At 35.5% G+C, this 19,391-nt stretch overlaps 1 pseudogene; it reads left to right on the forward strand.

Moving 5' to 3' along the window:
* Window positions 1–885: 885 nt before the first annotated feature.
* On the forward strand, window positions 886–17,937 carry LOC113316674 (annotated as a pseudogene).
* Window positions 17,938–19,391: the final 1,454 nt, after the last annotated feature.

The raw sequence follows: 19,391 nt of genomic DNA on the forward strand, positions 1-19,391 counted from the left end.
TGTTATTGGATGATAACTTCAAAGATGTTTTTTCCTTATAATTTTAACCCTTTTCCAAAATTGATTTTAGGGTAAAAAGGTTTTAGCATTGGAGATGAAAGTTGAGGTAAAATGTCAAATTTTCATTTGTTTTAGCCACATAGGAATCACCCCCAATAAAAAAATATTAATAAGACCCCCACATAGGATGACTTCCACCCTTAGCATTGGAGATGCTCTAAACGTTTCAAACCTTGACTTTAAGTTTTATTTTTTTATTTTTTTTTTGTCTAATGATCACAAAAACCTTTGTTTAAAAGTAAAAGGTTTCGTCATTTTTTCGTTTTAGTTTAAAAATACTAATATTTCTTTCTCGAAAACGGAGGAAACCTATGGTAATGAAAGAATAGAGGGAATATCATTTAAATATTCTCAAAATCCGTCCCTTAAAATATATTTTTAATCGATTTTTGAAAATACCCTACCTTTTAAATAGTAAAAGCAACCGGTAGAAGTAAACTTTTTAAAAAATGAACTGGCAAAAATTTTCAATTTGGATGAACACAGGCCGAGAGACTACTCAACAAAACTCCCTAATCTCAAATTTGGCTAAACAGATAGTGAGAAAAAATACGAATTGATTTGTTCTTTCCACATATAAGAATGAACTGCATATCTTAAAATGTGGTCGCATCACATAAACTGCAGTAATTGATTTTGCACTTTAGAGTTCAAATTCACAGATCACCGTTGATTTAGTTGTCTCCATTAAATGTATATATGAGTATTTGCCACCAAGAAGGTAAAACATAACACACTCTTATACCTCTATATAAAGACGTGCTTAGAGTTTAAAGAGAACAAAGCAAATCTGTAAAACAGAAAAACAAAGGGTGCTAGTGAGAAATGCCCACATTTTCCTTTATCTTGGGTCTCTCAGCGTATCTCTGTTTATCTATAGTAATTGTATCATCAAAATTGACACCAAAATTCAGTAGAGATGATTTTCCATCTGACTTCGTATTTGGTGCTGGAACGTCATCTTATCGGGTTCTTATTATTTTCCTCTATATTTCTCTTTCTCTGTTTCTCTTTGTATGAGGCTTTTATGAATGTTGTTTAATTAGGTAGAAGGAGCAGTAGCAGAAGATGGAAGATCACCCTGTATATGGGATACCTACACTCATGATGGTCATTTGTTATAACTATTTTTCTGAATTAGATTCTATATACCAACAACTAACTACACAGACTAGTGAATCAAAAAAAAAAAAAAACTAAGAACTCAACTATTAAAGTGGCACTAATTTAAAGGGGTGGCGTTTTCGCTTCTCAGAGAATATGATTTCTGAGAATAAGATTCCCTTTCCACCATCTAAACATATAGTATAACAGTTATACAGCTATCTTCTAATATACATTACCTACAGTTAAAGCGGTGGACAACAGTACTGCAGACAGCCGCAGATGAATATCATAAATACAAGGTAAATTTGTATATTGGAAAGTTATGGATTGGAATAGGATGCTCTAACGAAATCAAAACTTGAGTAACTTGAATTTATATCGTATATGACGTTGAACATCTCTACATTCTTCTTTCTTTCTTTCTAGAACATCAGATGACTTGTATAACAAGTGTATCCTTTCCTGTTTTAGACTTTATTATTTCTTCTCTAAAGTTTGTTTATTTTTTAGACTCTTATTTGATGCCTTTATATACAGGCTCGTATTTTGTTCAGAGACACAATTATTATTATTATTATCAAGTTTATGAAACTACTCTTTTACAGAGAACCTACCTTGTCTTGTTCTTTCTCTCTAACCTGCTCAAGATACCTCGTCTCTTTCGCATCTTTTTCTTCCTTCGCATCCCCTACAACCTCTGTGTTGTATTCTTCTCAGCAAGTGCTACATTAAGTGGCATCGAGCCAGCTATTTGAGATTTTTATCTCTGAATATTTCTTTAAAACCCGCTTCCGCAATTATCAAACCCTTTTACAAAAAAAAAAAAAATAATAATAAGGAAAAAAAACTTATTATTAGGTTTATTTTCAATGGGAGACCAAGTTATTAAAGCTGAACTTACCAAGAAAGGTTGGATCAACATGATACAACTTCTCCAAACATAAGAAATATCCTACAAGATTTACAAAAAGAGATTAAGAAGATGAATATTAAAATAAATTCTCTTGTTGAAGGAAGACCTGAAGATATAAAAAAATCAGAAAGTGAAGAAAACTCTGAAGATGAGAACAAATCTAAGGGAGACGGAAAACATTCTAGATCCAGATATTCTTCAAAGAATGGAAAGAAACATAATTTTATCGAGAACACTAGTACTCCAAAAGGTGTTAAAGACAAACTTAACAAAATTAGTCAATATGAAGGGTATGTCTGTCACCCTTACAAGAAGTTTGCAAATCCTCATGGTAACAGTAGCGAAGAAGATGAAGTTGAAGAGGTTTTAGATAAGAATTGGACAGAAGAAAAGCGCCTGCAATCACGTTAACACTCTTATGGATCTTTACTTGAGTACAAGCTTAAGGCAGACATTCCAACTTCCAATGGAAGATTCAAGATAGAGAACTATTAGATTAGTTTTATGAGGTTGAAACTTTTTTTGAATTCATGGAAGTGCCTGAACATTCTAAAGTAAATATTGTAGCCTATAAGATTAAAGGAGGTGCAGCTGCTTGGTGGACTAAACTTTGTGAAGACCGTATGAACCATGAAAAACCACAAATACGGACCTGGAAAAGAATGAGTGATCTTTTAAGAAATAAGTTTTTTCCTAGAGATTTCAGGCCACAATTGTTTATAAAACTATACAATTGACAACATGGTGCAAGGTTGGTTGAAGAATATGTAACCGAGTTTTACAATTTAATTGCTCGTAATGAACTCAGTGAAACAGAGGAACAACTTATAGCTAGATTTATAGAAGGTTTTAATCGAGCGATTCAAGAAGGAATGACCCAATCTTTTTATTTTATGGAAGAAGCTATAAAACAAGCCATCAAGATAGAACGTCGCGTTTTTCGTGCTCAAAAGTCTTCAACCAGGCAGTATAATCGATTCCAAGGTAACTTCAAACCAAAATCTTCAGTTAATTATTCTGAGAATGCATATGCTCAAAAAGACAATATACATTATTCTTCTTCTAATCCACAATATCAAACACCCAATTTTACTTATTCTCAACACCCGATACCGAAGAATTATCCTCCAATTATTGCTAATCTAACTGAATTTCAATCCATATAACAACAACAAGTTTCTTCTAGTCCAAGCTACATCCAAAATAGTCATTTTTCGTCAAAATATCAAACCTCTTTTCCACCTTTACCCAAAACACATAATCCTTATGCTAAGTTTAGGGGTTAGAAGTGCAAGAAATGCCATTTACCTGATCATACTATGCTGAGTGTCGTAGAGTCCATGGATTAGTGCATGAAGAACCACAAGGTAAGCATAAGTGTAGTGGGTTGACTAAGGATGACAATAATGATTTAGAGAAGTCTGAGGATGAAGTAGAAAGTGATGAAGTTGTAGAAGAATTGTACAGTGAACATTTTATGGGTATGATTCGAACTCTATTGCTCTCTCAACCATCTTTTTCACAGAGAAACAGTATTTTTAGAACAAGATGTTTAATTAAGGGAGTTACATGTGATCTAATCATGGACAATGGCAGCATGGATAACTATATTTCTGCTGAGTTAGTTAAAAAACTGGGATTACCAGTGATTCCACATCCTCATCCATAGTCTGTTGGATGGGTAAATAACACTTCTTCTCAAAAGATTACTCACCAATGTCTTTTGAGTTTACACTAAAGGGTTATCAAGATTCAGTTTTGTGTGACGTTATAAATATGACTGATGCACATTTACTACTTGGAAGGCCTTGGCAGTATGATATGTGTGCAGTTCATAATTGTTTTGAAAATACTTATACCTTTTTCAAGGATGCCAAGGAGAAAATTTTAGTTCCTTCTAAATCTACATCCATTTACAAAGACCATAGTGATGGAAAGACAAGTGCATTAGTATCTAGTATTGTGAAACAACTGCAAGAACATACGCTATATTCGCATGAAGACTCTAAGCCAATGATAGTCATTCCAGAAAAGGTACAACCCTTGATCAATCAATTTCATGTTATATTTCCTGATGAACTACCAAAATATTTACCACCTTTGAGATATTGACAATATCAAATTGATTTCATTCGTGGGCATCTCTTCCAAATCATTCTCATTACAAATTGAGTTCTAAAGAACATGAGATTCTACAAGGATAGGTAAGTGATTTATTAGAGAAAGGGTTAATAAGATTGAGCAAGAGTCCTTGTGTTAGTCCAGCTTTTCTTGTTTGCAAGAAAGATGGAGGTTGGAGAATGTGTATTGATTGTAGAGCTCTCAAATGAATCACTATTCCTTATAGATTTCCTATACCCAAATTGGATGATCTCATTTATATGCTTGTTGGGTCTAAAGTGTTTTCTAAGATTGATCTTCGCTTTGGTTATCATCAGATTCGCATTCAAATTGGAGACGAATGGAATACATCTTTCAAAACTCGTGAAGGATTATATGAATGGTTAGGAATGATTTTTGGATTATTAAATTCACCTAGCACTTTCATGAGATTATAATAAATCAGGTACTGCAACCTTTCCTTGGTAAATTCATCATTGTATATTTTGATGATATTTTGATATACAGTCGTAAAGAATATGAACATCTTTCTATCTTTCTCAAGTATTTCAAGCTCTTGTTGAGATGCACTATATGTGAACCTTAAAAAGTGCATATTCTTAACAACATTTGTGACTTTTTTGGGTTATGTTATTTCTCAAGGAACTTCAGTGGTTGATTCAAAGATTAGAGTCATTTCTGAGTGGCCTACTCCAACAAGTATTAAAGAAGTTAGAAATATTCATGGTTTGGCATCTTTCTATAGGCGTTTTATTCGCAGCTTTAGTTCTATTGCTGCTGAAGTAACTGATTGTTTGAAACAAGAAAAATTTCTTTGAACTGAAGCACCAGATAAGAGTTTTAATTTTCTTAAGGAAAAGTAATGTAGTGCACCAGCTCTTGCAATGCTATACTTTACTAAAACTTTTGAAATGGATTGTGATGGATCTGTTGTTGGGATTGGAGTTGTATTATCTCAAATTGGTCATCTAGTTGCTTTTCAGAATGAGAAGACTTCTAAAGCTAAAAATAGGTGGTCAACTTATGAACTTGAATTATATGCTTTTGTTCAAGCTTTAAAAAATTAGCATCCTTATTTAGTGCATAATGAGTTTATTGTCAATACTAACAATCAAGTTTTGAAGTTTTAGCAGACATTAGCTAAGATAAATAGAATGCGTGACAGATGGTTATCTACCATAAATCAGTTTACCTTCTCTATTAAACACAAGAGCAGTAAGTTAAACCAAGTAACTGATGCTTTGAGTAGACGTGCTCACCTTCTTGTCACTCTTCATAGTGAAAGTATAGCTTTTGATTACATCAAAGACTTGTATATTGATGATGAAAATTTTAAGACAATTTGGGAACAATGCAAGAAAATTTCCTCTCTGTTTGATGATTTTCTTATCCAAGATGGATTTCTTATCAAAGGTAATCGTCTTTGCATTCCACAGGGTTCTTTAAGACTTCATTTAATTCATGAACTTCATGGCAGTGGACTTGGTGGTCATTTTGGTCGAGATAAGACAATTTCTTTAATAGAAGAGTAATTTTAAAAAGAGATGTACAGAAGTTTGTTCAGAAATGCATGGTGTGCCGACGCTCCAAAGGTACGATTCAAAACACTGGTCTATATACTCCACTACCAGTGCCTGAAGCTCCTTGAGTTGATGTGAGTATGGATTTACTTGGATTACCAAGATCAGTTAAGGCAATGATACAGTTATGGTAGTTGTTGATAGATATTCAAAAATGGCACATGTTTTACCTGTAAAAAAACTAATGATGCTTCCAATGTGGCTTACTTATTCTTCAAGGAGATAGCACACTTGCATGGAGTGCCTAAGTCTCTCACTTCAGATCGTGATACTAAATTTCTCAGCTACTTTTTGGAAGTCTTTATGGATGAGATTGGGAACTAAGTTACAATACAAAACTACGACACATCAACAAACTGATGAAAAAATTGAGGTTGCTAAAAGATCTTTAGGAAATCTGATACGTGCAAAAACTGCCGATTCTAACGAGAAACAATGGGAAACTTTTCTTCCTCATATGGATTTAATAATTCGGTAAATGTTCTACTGGTAAGTCTCCATTTGCGATTATGTACTCCAAGGTTCCAAATCATATTATGGATTTAGTAGTTCTGCCTAAACTTTCACAGTCTCATGTGAAACTTGATCAACTGGTCGACAAAGCTTCTCAGCTTCATCAAGAAGTGTGAACTAAACTTGAAGATTCTAATGCTACATACAAGACAGTAGCTGATCAACACAGAAGGATTAAGACTTCTAAAGAAGGAGAACTTGTCATGATACATCTTCGGAAAGAAAATTTTCCAACTGGTACATACAACAAAACTAAAATGAAAAAGTATGGTCCTTTCAAGATTTTGAAGAAAATAGGCGACAATGCTTATGTGGTGGATCTTCCTACAAGCTGGAACATATATAACATCTTGAATGTGCAGGAAATCTTTACGTTCCATGGGGAGAATGATATAAACTGATCAACTTGAGGCCAAGTTGTTTTTCAAGAAGAGGGGACTGATGTAGAACATCTCTACATTCTTCTTTCTTTCTTTCTAGAACATCAGATGACTTGTATAACAAGTGTATCCTTTCCTGTTTTAGACTCTTATTTGATGCCTTTATATACAGGCTCGTATTTTGTTTATAGACACAATTATTATTATTATCAAGTTTATGAAACTACTCTTTTACAGAGAACCTACCTTGTCTTGTTCTTTATCTCTAACCTGCTCAAGATACCTCGTCTCTTTCGCATCCTTTTCTTCATTCGCATCCCCTACAACCTCCGTCATGTATTCTTCTCAGCAAGTGCTACATTAGTATAATAGTGGCATTCATTGTGAAATTTTTATAACATGTATCCAAAGGGATCGCGTTTTCGCTTCTCAGAGAATATGACTTCTGAAATTAAGATTCCTCTCCCACCATCTGATATACATTACCTACAGGTAAGGCTGTGGACAATAGTACTGCAGACATAGCCGCAGATAAATATCATAAATACAAGGTAAATCTGTATACTGGAAAGTCATGGATTGGAATAGGATGCTCTTAAACCTAATCAAAACTTGAGCAACTTGAATTTTATATCGTATAATATTTTTGGTGATCTTATGCAGGAAGATGTGAAACTTATGAGTGACTTAGGTCTTGAAGCTTACAAATTTTCCATTTCTAGGTCAAGACTTATTCCAAGTAATTTGTAGTCCATTACAAGAGACTTATTAGGCTGATTTTGAATAGGCTGATTTTGAATCCTTTGTAGATGTAAGAGGGGAAATGAATCCGAAAGGCTTCAAATATTACAATAATCTTATCAATGAGATAATTGATCTCGGTATAAAGATAGAACTGCATCTATATGTGTAGGAGTAAAATATCGCACACGTCAGTAATCAAGCGAAGTAAAGAATACAACCTAAGCAAAGAACATCGCACACAGCAAAGTTGAGATGACGCACCAGATGATGTCAGCAAAGTCACGAGTAAAGTGTGAAGAACTGTGCGAAGAGGTACGCTATGCAAAGATGAGCGATTGTATATGAGTGAATGTGTCGCATAGTGATCCCGAAATAATGGGTTTCTTAGCTGTCATCCACTATGTAAAATCTTATATAAAGGAGAGAGGTCATTACTTGTGGGGGTTCTGGAGTAAGTCTTAGTCAAGGAAGAGAGAGAGAGAGAAAGTAAATCTAGGGGAAATATATCATTGTAATAATGAGATCAATTCTTGTAATTCTATCTACATTTCACATAATAAGAAGATGATTACTTGAATTCTCATTTAGTGATAGTGGAATGTAATTGTCAGATTACCGACAACTACATTTTTGGCGCCAGAAACAGTGCTGGATGATAATTCCTGATAGTATATCATAGATTTTAAGAAAAAAAGTGATATCTAAAAATTTAGAAATGGTAAGGATTGAATCTGTTGTTGAACAAGGGATGACAACTAGAAGAAGTAACAGAATTGCTGAACGAAGACGAATTACAAATCTTGAGCAACAAGAAGAAAGAGTGGACGAACATCAAAGAACAGAAATTCCAATTGGATCTCAGCGAGAACAAGGACGAAATAATGATATAGATTATGATAGGGTGAGTGTCCATACTGCAATGACGGATTCTACAGACGAAGTACAGAGAATTGAGAATGAAGGACCAATTACAGCGAGTGAAGGAAATGTGACGATTGCAGAGCTTAGGCAAAGATTACTAATTAAAAGAAAGAGAGAAGAAGAAGAGCGTGCGAATCTAATCCGTCAAAATAATGATTTACGGGAAGAGAATCTTAGACTACAAGAACAAAGGTCAAGGAGTGCTACACGTTCAAGGTCAAGATCAAGTAGAAGTTCTTCCCGACAAAGTCAATCTAATCGAGGAAATGATAGGCGAAGGCAACACATGGAAGTCATTGAAGAAAACTCGCAAGAAAATAAAAATTTGGAAGATCAAAGAGAAAGGAGACGTATAGTTGACTTAGCAACTAATCGGTATGAATATCCACGAGAACTTCTTCGTCGCGCACATATTAATTTGGAAAGGGAATAAGAGGATCCAAGGCAAGGACAGATGATATTACATGGCAGAGAAATATTAAGAGACGAATATGAGAGAGAATGAGAGACTGCACGTGCAAGGGATAGACAGAGAAGAAGGGAAGAATTATAAGAAAAAGAATTACAAAGAGGATTGCGTCATATTGATTATGATAATCGAGTTACGATACGCGAGCGTCATCGCATGGATGATACAGAACAAGGTCGAGTTACACCACAAGAAAGAGAAATATCAAGACATCGATATGATCGCACAAGCAACGAAGAAAGACATGATATAGTACAAATTGAAGAAAATACTGAAAGGTGTAGCGAAGAACAGAAGAAATTGAACAACAGGAGATACAAGAAGCAATACGCCAAAACAATCATGAGAATAGATTGAGACAAGCAAGATTAAAAAGACCCATGCGAGAAGATTTGGATCAATCATTAAGCAAAGAAATTCTAAAGGAGATGGCAGAATTAAGAGAAATGATGACTACAAAAAGAAATGATGGAAGAAGACAACTAGAGGAAGCAGTGGAGGAAGCTGGAAAAACTCCATTTACAAAAAAATTCAGAGAGCACCGATACCATCTAAGTGCAGTTTACCGGCATTTACTAGTATATTTGATGGGAGTGCATGTGCGATACAACATGTGAAAGCTTATGCAAGATCTTTATTGCAGTGGGAAAATCATGATGCAGTAATGTGCAAATATTTTGCTGCAAGTTTAGCAGGTGAAACTCTGAAATGGTTCGAAGGACTACCTGTGGAGTCCATTGGTTCGTTTCATCATTTACAAAATGTCATTTTAGGGAAATACATAAGTAATAATCTATCCAGACCAGGGATTGAGACGGCATTCGTACTTCGCAGAAGAACAAATCAGAGTTTGCGTCATCTAACGACACGTTGGAGAACCATGTGTAGTGATATGGGAAGACGGGTGGATGAGAGACATCTTATTCTTGCATTCATTAATGCTCTCTTTGCAACAGATCTATTATATACCCAAATATTCAGAATAAAGGATACAATAACAATTTCGGAGCTGCGCGAATTTCAAGAAGAATACATAGCACTTGAGGAAAAGCAAAGAGATATGGAATCTTACCCAGTCGCAATATCTGATTCGAAAGGTGGAAATACAAGTTTACTTCCAAGGCTGACAAATGTTGTTGCGTGTACATCACAGAGAAATCAGGGAAGGAATAATGCAGAGATGGAACAAAAGTTAGTGGCTATGGGCAGTGCAGATCAAGCAGAGTTTGATAAAGAGTACAGAGACAAGAAACTTCAAAATCGTGGAGGTACTGATACAGTTCAACCAGGAAATTCTGCAGGACAACAAACACATTATAACAAGAAAACTAGAAGAATAGTGTGGGAACAGATAAATTTACCAAAGTTGAATACTACAGTAGATAAAGTATGGGAAGCCACTCTCCTAATGGATGATATACCCGAACCACATAATGTAGGTGAAGAGCCACCACCAGGGAGGAGGAGTAAAGAATTTTGTGTCTACCATAGATTCCGCGGTCACACAACAAGCAACTGTAGAAATGTGAGGAAGATTATATTGCGAATGATTGAGCAAGGAAAGTTGGACCATTTCTTACTAAAACAACCAAGGAATTTACCACCACCACCACCTCAAGGAAATACATATGCAAAGGAGAAGGACAAGAATACATTTGTTATTGAAGTAGGCAAAAAGGCAAAGAATTTATATTGTAACTCGATCATACACTCGTTCAAAAATATAGAAGATTTTCATGATAATGTATTAAGTCGAGTATATGCGAGAGATGCTGAAGGAAGGGAAATTTTCAATCTGGCAAAAATATCACCCTTGAAGGAATGGCAAAGGCATAAAATCTCATTCAGTGCAGATGAAATACCAGAAGGAAGAGAATCACATGAGTATCCACTGGTGGTGCGATTGGGAATTAATGTGAAGCCATTGGAAGAAGATGAAGAAGAAAATCAGAAAAACACTTGGGCGATAAATATGATACTTATAGATACTGGAAGTTCTGTAGATATTCTGTTTTACCATACATATAAAACAATGGGTGGAAGAGATGATGAGTTAATCCCTTCAACATACAAAATCTATGGCTTTAATGGTTCTGTGAATAACCAAAGGAGAAGTGGCTATGCGAATTCTTCTACAAAATTTACCAACAGATATTACATTTTGTGTCGTGGATGTCGAGTCGCCTTATAATGCTCTCATTGGAAGACCATGGTTGCATGGTATATTAGTTGTTGCATCAACATTTTATCAATGCATCAAGTTTCCTTTAACTCAGGGTGTCGGCATTATAAGAGGAGATATAGTTGAAAGTAAAAATTGCCAAGAAATTGATGTTGACAAATGTGAAGAAAGAGAATTCAAGCGAAGAAATTGGAGAAAATATGCGGTAGATAGTCAAAGAGTAGAGAGACTGGTGGTTGATGCGGTGTACGAAGTTGGGGAAAAAAGTATGCGAAGTGCTGGAATAGATTCTTCTGCGAATAAAAAATGTTAATCAAGATTAGCAACACAGTTTCTATTGAAAGAAAAAGCGTAGAGGCAAAATATCAAAAATTGTAGGGTACAATGACTTTCACACAAAGCCAGCTGAATGGTTATGTAAATGAATATTCTGAAAAACATACGCGAATTAGAGAAGGTTCAAAAAATGCAGAAGGCAAATGAGTAAAATGGATAGTGTATCTGATTTTCTTTGAACAAGATGATTCGATAAAAGCATTTATGTACTAGAGTTGTACGAATTAAAAGATTGGAATGAGAAATTTTAATTTCATATGGTAAATCCAAAATAAGAAAACAAAAAGAGAAATCTTTAAAATAAGACCTTTATAAAAGGCTACAAAAAATGATATTTGTTATCAGATTGGCTAGGAATCCGAATGTGGCGTGCACCCTAGTTCGCTTATATGCAAGAGGCAATATAGTAAGACCTATCACACGTCATAATTGGAGAAACCTAGAAGGCATGACTCAAGGGAAGGCTACACCGACCCCGGAACTTGAGTTGTGGAGATTTGGGGTGAGAATAAAACGATAATGCCCATCCGGGAGAGATACCTTAAGTTTTCAGTCTAAGATTGTAATCTTAGATTGAGAGCCTAAGGTGAGAAAGGCTCTCCCAAGGAGTGCAGAAACTCGATCAGGGCTCCGAGGTACACGGTTGAGTCAAGAATGCCCGGGGCGTCTGGAGCGTACCTTGCCACTCTTGACAAGTCCTGACTATGATGCATTCGGTCCGAAGAAACCCCATTTAGGGTGTGGTATTGTAACTGAAAGGCTATAAGACTGCGAAATGAACTGGTTGTTGAAAAACTGGATGGGAAGAGCCATAATCTTAACCCGATAAAGGTAAGCTTCCTTGAAGGGGCAACCAAGGGGAAGATAAGGACGGCACCCTCCATTAGGGAGCTGAATTGTGTCAAAAGTCGTAAATGTCACAATACTTTTAACTCATACGAGTATTAAGACTTGTGATATTTACGCAAACTAACCTAAAGAGTAAATAATACAAGAAAATGATAAGACGAGATCAATGGGTCAATACACTATGGTGTAAAGACTGCCTGCGATTTCGTCGTACATAAACAGAGGCAGCGTAAGACCTTTATATAGGAAGGAAAAAATAAGAGCTCATAGATAATACAAGAAAATAAATTATTCATGAAGTTAAACATGTGCTTGCACCAAGAGAAGTTTATGATAAAGGATAACAATCATACTTGGTCTATCAAGATATGACAGATAACAAGAGGCAAGAATGGGAATGCAAAGGAAGTGTTATTTTCCCCATTTTGATAGTCTTATATGCATATGAAGAGGTCATAAATACGAAGCGAAGAAAAGAAGATTTATATTAAAAAGATGAATTTACAAGAATTTACAACAAAAAATTACAACAAGAAGAAGCGATCAATTTTTATCTTCCTCGTTTCGCTTAGTTTCAGAATCACTAGTTTCTTCTTCAGAATCTTCTTCTCCATCAGTAACTTGGATATTAGGAATGGGTACATTTTCAGGAATCACTGGAAAACTTTACTTTGAAAAAGGAATACCATTCTCCATACAAACTCTTTTAACAGCAGCCTCACGCGAGCGATTAGCATCGTTACCATTGTTTTGGACTAAGTTGAACCAATATTCCTTCAATTGCTGATACTTGGAATTACGAGCGGATGATTCTTCTTCTTTAGCAGCTAAGCGAGTTTCTAACTCTGCAATTTTCTTTTGATACTCATTCTCTTTCTCTGCGAAGTATCAACAAATGAGTTAATATAATAGACAATTATTCTTAAGAGTACGAGTGGAGATCAAAGAACAACAAATGACCTTCATAATTGGAAATAATGTATGCGACCAGTATGGAATGGTCAGTGTGAAGGCTAACATTTAAACCTAAATTATTTCTAGCATCGTTCAAAACTCTAGCAGCCCAATTAAATTCAGCTTCACTTTCTATAAGGAGTTGAGATCGAATTAAGTTTCTTTCCTCAATAAGCGTGTCCCTCTCACGAAAAGCTGAATCACGTTATATTTTAACTTCAATAATATATTCTTGAAAATTTTTTAGTGCCTTCGCACCCCTAAGAGCGATTTCATCTTTTTCAATAATAAGTTTGTTCTTCTTCGCCTCCAATACTTGAATTGCTTCCCTCCCATCATAAAAACGTCGTTTAAAATTATTGGCAGAGGATAATGCACTTTTATGGCATTCTCTAAGAGTAGTATATCTTAATCTTAATTCTTCCAAGCTATGGTTTTCAAATCCTCGAGTAGGATAATTGTTTAAAGAGGAATTGAGGTGCTCTAAAAGGATTTCAGCATCAGGAAGATTAGCGGCTTCATCTGAAAGGTCATATAGGTCTGCGAAGATAACAAAGTAAGAGGTGTGAATGATCGCATAAGAGAAAAGGAGTGAGAAAATATAAGTTACATACCAATGAGTTCCTTGTTTCTTTCTCGAGTTTCGAGAACCAATTGAGAATTAGTTAAATTCTCATTTCTAAGTTTTGTATTCTTGCTTGTAAGATTCGCATTGGCATCCGAAAGATTAGACTTCTCATGTATCAACTTGGTAGTCTCATCTTGCAACTTGCGAAGTTTTCTTTCATTATCTAAAGAAATCGCATAAGATATGCGGGCATTCTGTGAAAATATAAAAGAAGCATTATAAATAAAAGAAGAAATATTAAGGAAAGGATAAAAGACAAATGTTGCAGAATATTACCAAGCCATTCATTGCAAATTGAAAATATGGGTTTATCGCAGAGGAAGGTCCACGAAGAGATCGATCTTCCCAATCAGAAGCAGTACAGATCTTTGAAAACATCTTGAAGGCACGATCCATTTCATCATCCTCAAGAGTAGCAAAAGCATCTCCAGAAAAAAGATCAGACAACTTCTTCCGATACAAATCGATCAACACCTCTTCTTCAGAAACAAAAGTATCATCATCTGAAGATTTCGAACTTGAGGAAGAATCATATCTCGCACGCTTCCTAGAGACATCATCTTTTGATGAAGTTATCTTGGATACAAATTTTGATGTGTATTTCTTAGGAGCGCTCTTTCCCTTGCCTAAAGTTTTGTCATTCAAAGGATTCACCTACGCAAATAATCAAGATAAGAAACAGAGGCAACAATATTGTTAAAAATAGAAAATGTGTTTCTTACTTCCTTATTCTGCGAAGTTGATACCTTGCGCGAAGTACTGAACTTTTTGGTAGCCTGCGAAGGAAAAGAAATAAGAGATAAGAAGGAAAGTTATGAGAGGTTACAAATTGGATCAAGAGGATCACATACCGCTACTTTCTTTTCTTCATTTTCGAGTAATTTAAACTCCCAAGGTTGGTAAAGAGGGAAATCCTCGGGCATAGGATTGTCAGAACCATCCTCAGCTTTACCAGATACAAAGGAACCTTCTAAGATGACAGGGCAATTAAGCCAACTAGAATCATTGGATATGCGAGCAGCACGGTTAGAATTTAAATTCCAATCAACATCTCGCATAATTTTCTTGTCTTCAGTGATACCATCTACCCTTCTTATGCGAACATCCCATTTAGTTACGTTACTTTTCATAACAGCGACGTAATAGTTATTAAAGAAATTATCGAGAGTATACTCAGCGGGATCTATAAGTTTATCACGATGATCCTCTTTTCGCACTTCATCAGGGTAAGAATTTCCAAGACCAGCTGCGCGACGAGCATACTCTAATGGTATCCTAATAGCATCACCATTCAACTGAAATATTCCTCATGCGAATCTTTCATCGGCAAGAATTCTATATAAGAGAGGAAGCTCAAGGTTATATAGCGGAATTGGTAGAAATTGAAGTTGACCTAATGCAACGATGATTTTTTTATTAGATCAAGGTTAAGTTTTGATGCGAAATTAGATGAAGGAGGAAGAGAAAGTTCATAACCCCTCTGATTGAATTCAGTTTTCAATTTGTTAAATTCAATCTCCATCTTTTTACCAGCGAGAGCCATTGAAGAATGGGAATGAAGAGTATAGACTTACAGAGAAGGTGAAGAAGAATAAAAGAAATAAAAGGAGTAAGGAAAAAACTAGAAGAGAATATATAGGAAAGCGCGACCCATTTTTCGAGATTTATTCTCATTAATGCGAAGAATTGAACGAATAGAAACATACGGTTAAAAGGACGTGTCGAAAGATGAGTGGTTAAAAGTTCACGCGTACATAAAGAGAGCTTGAAATCAGGGAAATTGTCGGTAAAATAAAACATAAAAGAATTAACATGTGTGATGACATAAGATGGAAATTTATCATATCGCTCATTCTGAATAATAAGCGAAATGAGAAGAGGCAAAATGTAGGAGTAAAATATCGCACACGTCAGTAATCAAGCAAAGTAAAGAATACAACCTAAGCGAAGAACACTGCACACAGCAAAGTTGAGATGACGCACCAGATGGTGTCAGCAAAGTCACGAGTAAAGTGTGAAGAACAGTGCGAAGAGGTACGCTATGCGAAGATGAGCGATTGTATATGAGCGAATGTGTCGCATAGTGATCCCGAAAATAATGGGTTTCTTAGCTGTCATCCACTATGCAAAATCCTATATAAAGGAGAGAGGCCATTACTTGTGGGAGTTCTGGAGTAAGTCTTGGTCAAGAAAGAAAGAGAGAGAAAGTAAATCTTGGGCAAATAGATCATTGTAATAATGAGATCAATTCTTATAATTCTATCTACATTTCACATAATAAGAAGATGATTACTTGAATTCTCATCTAGTGATAGTGGAATGTAATTGTCAGATTACCGACAACTACAATATGTACAGAATCACTGATCAATGCTTTCACATAACTATATCTAGGAAGTTCAAGACTTTTTTCGTTGTTCCTTCACAATACTTCAAATATTTAGTTAACCTTTAATCTAGCGTTTAATTTTATTTCACTGTGACTTTAGGAATCCAGCCACATGTTACTCTCTGCCATTTGGATCTCCCTCAAATTCTTGATGATGAATATGCAGGGTGGTTAAGCCCAAAAATTACGTATATACTACTTCTTATGGTTTTGTTTATTTATAATAATATTCAGATGTAATAATTCTTTTAAATAATTATTTACTGTAAAACAGTGAGGATTTCACAGCCTACGCGGATGTTTGTTTTAGAGAATTTGGTGATAGGGTTTCACATTGGACTACCATTAATGCACCAAATTCATGGAGTATAGCATCTTATGACACGGTAGATGGCCCCCTCAACGACGCACAAACCCAACTGCGGGGGGCGACATTCATTGTACAACGGGAAATTCTTCAATTGAACCTTACATAGCTATGCATAATGCTTTATTAGCACATGCATCAGCTGCAGCTATTTACAAAGAAAATTATCAAGTACGTAAATCCAAGTTCCTCGGTTTGCGCAACTTACATTTCAAAAGGCCTGATATTCATCTCCAACTTGAGTTTGTTTGATGCAGGGCAAACAAAAGGGTGTAATAGGGTTTGTACTTCTTTTACAAATTCTAGTTCGGATATTAAAGCAACTCATAGAGCCCGTGAATTCTTAATGGGATGGTAAGATTATTCATTCTCGTCAATTCAATATTTCTATGCTCGGTTAAATTGTCAGACATCTGAATTCCTTTTGAAATAGGACCATAAATCCTCTAGTTTATGGAGATTAGCCTGACATAGTGAGGGGAAAAGTTGGTTCTCGGCTTCCACATTTCACGAAACAAGAATCCGAACTCATAAAGAGATCATGGGACTCCATCGGGTTGAACCATTATTACACAGTTTACATTGAATATGATCCTAAGAATAGTTCAGAAACTGGTCTCATAGATTACTTTTCTCCTATGGGTGTTAAAATGGCAGGTACACTATTAATTATACGTTAGTTGGACGGATATATATGAATGGACATGATTAAGCTTTCATTAATGTTTTTGTGTTATTGGCGTTTGATGTACAAGTTTCAAAGACAATACACCTGTACCGGCTAGTCAGTTTTCTCTTAGTTCCTCGGCATCCAATCCTCCGGGTTTACTAAGCTTGCTTAACTACATGAAGGACTCTTATGGAAATTCTCCTATTTATGTTCAAGAAAATGGTTGAGTCTCTCTCTCTCTCTAAGTACATCTATATTTTGATGAGGTTTAGACTTTGGTATTTCCGGTTTAAAAAAGGTGCGTGGATTCTCCTTATACATGAGTTATATGTTCTTATGATTAGGTTATGGAGCACCACAGAATGAGTCACTTAACGACATTGAGAGGATGAATTACGTGAGTGGGTTCATCTAAAACACACTTTGGGCAATCAGGTAGGTATGATCATACATCTATAGTTAAGTTATTACATACAACATGACATTATCACCTAATTCTGAAATGGGATTTTGAAACAGAAACGGAGCCAATGCAAAAGGATACTTTGTGTGGTCATTCCTAGACGTTTTTGAGGTATTGTTCGGGTATCAATCACGATATGGACTCCTTCATGTCGATTTTGATGACAATCAGTTGAAAAGAACACCAAAATTATCAGCTCTCTGGTACTCGAATTTTCTCAAGAAGAAGAGAAATAAGCTGCAAGACATAAACATTGAAAATAAGAATGTAAAGATATGGAATCTCGAATGATAAACTGGACTTACTTTCGTTTATCCACCGTTGAACTATTGTAAATTTATTATTTAAAAGTTCATTAAGCGGTAGTCTATTACTCCTTCGGAGTATTGTTTCCTGGGCATTTCAACTGGGATTATGTTTTCACTACTCTTGTTTCTGTTTTTCTTTCTTTTTCTGTTCTCTCTTCTCCTCTTCTCTGTTCTAATCAACCTCTTGTAAATTGCCTCTTTTGCTTATCAAAAGGGGGAAAAAAAATGTTGGCTCCATAAAATAATCTCTTTCTCATTTCGAATGGCCCTCCATGGTCAAGTGTATTATAAAGTAAACTAGCCGAGTGAACTGGATGCTTCACCTTGTATGGGTGTTTAAAATAGAAAACTGGACGTCCGACAACTAATTAAAACAAATTTGTCTGACAACATCTTAATTACTTGGAGCAATTATACAGACTTATTTAAATTGAAACAATAAAACAATTAATAATATTTAAAATTATAGTTTGTGTCGAGCTTAAATTCTAACACGTTTACACCCATTTAGCGGGTTGTTTCAATTGTTAGGCCTTGCCCTATCAGTTTCCTCCAGCATCACAATTAATTAACTAGCTTCATTACAGCCTTACACTTACTGGTACTATTTGTATTGTTGTACTTGTAACTCTTATTTTGTTGCTTAATCCTTTTTCATGTCTGTCAAAAACAAATTTGTGGGCTTCAATTATTTGAGAAGTCCAGCGATGAGCGTAAAATCAGAAGGCTTACCATTTTATACATGTTATTATCTCAATAAGAAACAAGTGAATGATATAAAACTAGATAGTAATGAATTTGTCATTGTAGTTAAATGTTCAATGTTTCTTCATGATTCTTGACCGTTTTACCATATTAATGGTGTGAACCCTAACTTGGCTTGGTGATGGGGCAAAAACAACAATACCAGAAGAAACCTATGTGCCTCCTCGGAAATTTATGATAGATTCTGACCTTTGTCAAGGAAACAAAAACAAAAAAGGAATCAAGCGATCCGTAATATGACAGGAGGAAGGGGTCTGAAGGTGATTTCGGGTTAAGCACAACCACACATTTAGATGCGTATCAAAATGGAGTGGAGTTGCAATAGGCCCAAGCCCAGAAAGCAACAAGGTGATGTTATGCGTCAGGAGTCAGGCCTGGAATCCATGGTGCGAGGTATGCATTTTGGACGAAAACTGTAGATTGAAGTGGTGGTGGGTTAGATCGAGCTCGTAAGAGGTGGTGTGCCGATTTGACGAAATAACAGTCATTCTGGGAAGAGGCCGACTCCAAACAAAATGATCTGGTGTGAGGGATGGTGCAAGCCAAGGGGATAATGGCGATCATAACCAATGCCAATTCTCCCGGACAAAGTTGTGGGGAAAGTCTTGAATACCAAAATCTGCAACCAATTTAGCATATAGAGATTTGACGTTGAATATACCGGAGTTCTGA

The sequence above is a fragment of the Papaver somniferum genome, chromosome 10 (genome assembly GCF_003573695.1).
Source record: "Papaver somniferum cultivar HN1 chromosome 10, ASM357369v1, whole genome shotgun sequence".
Classification (NCBI taxonomy): Eukaryota; Viridiplantae; Streptophyta; class Magnoliopsida; order Ranunculales; family Papaveraceae; genus Papaver; species Papaver somniferum.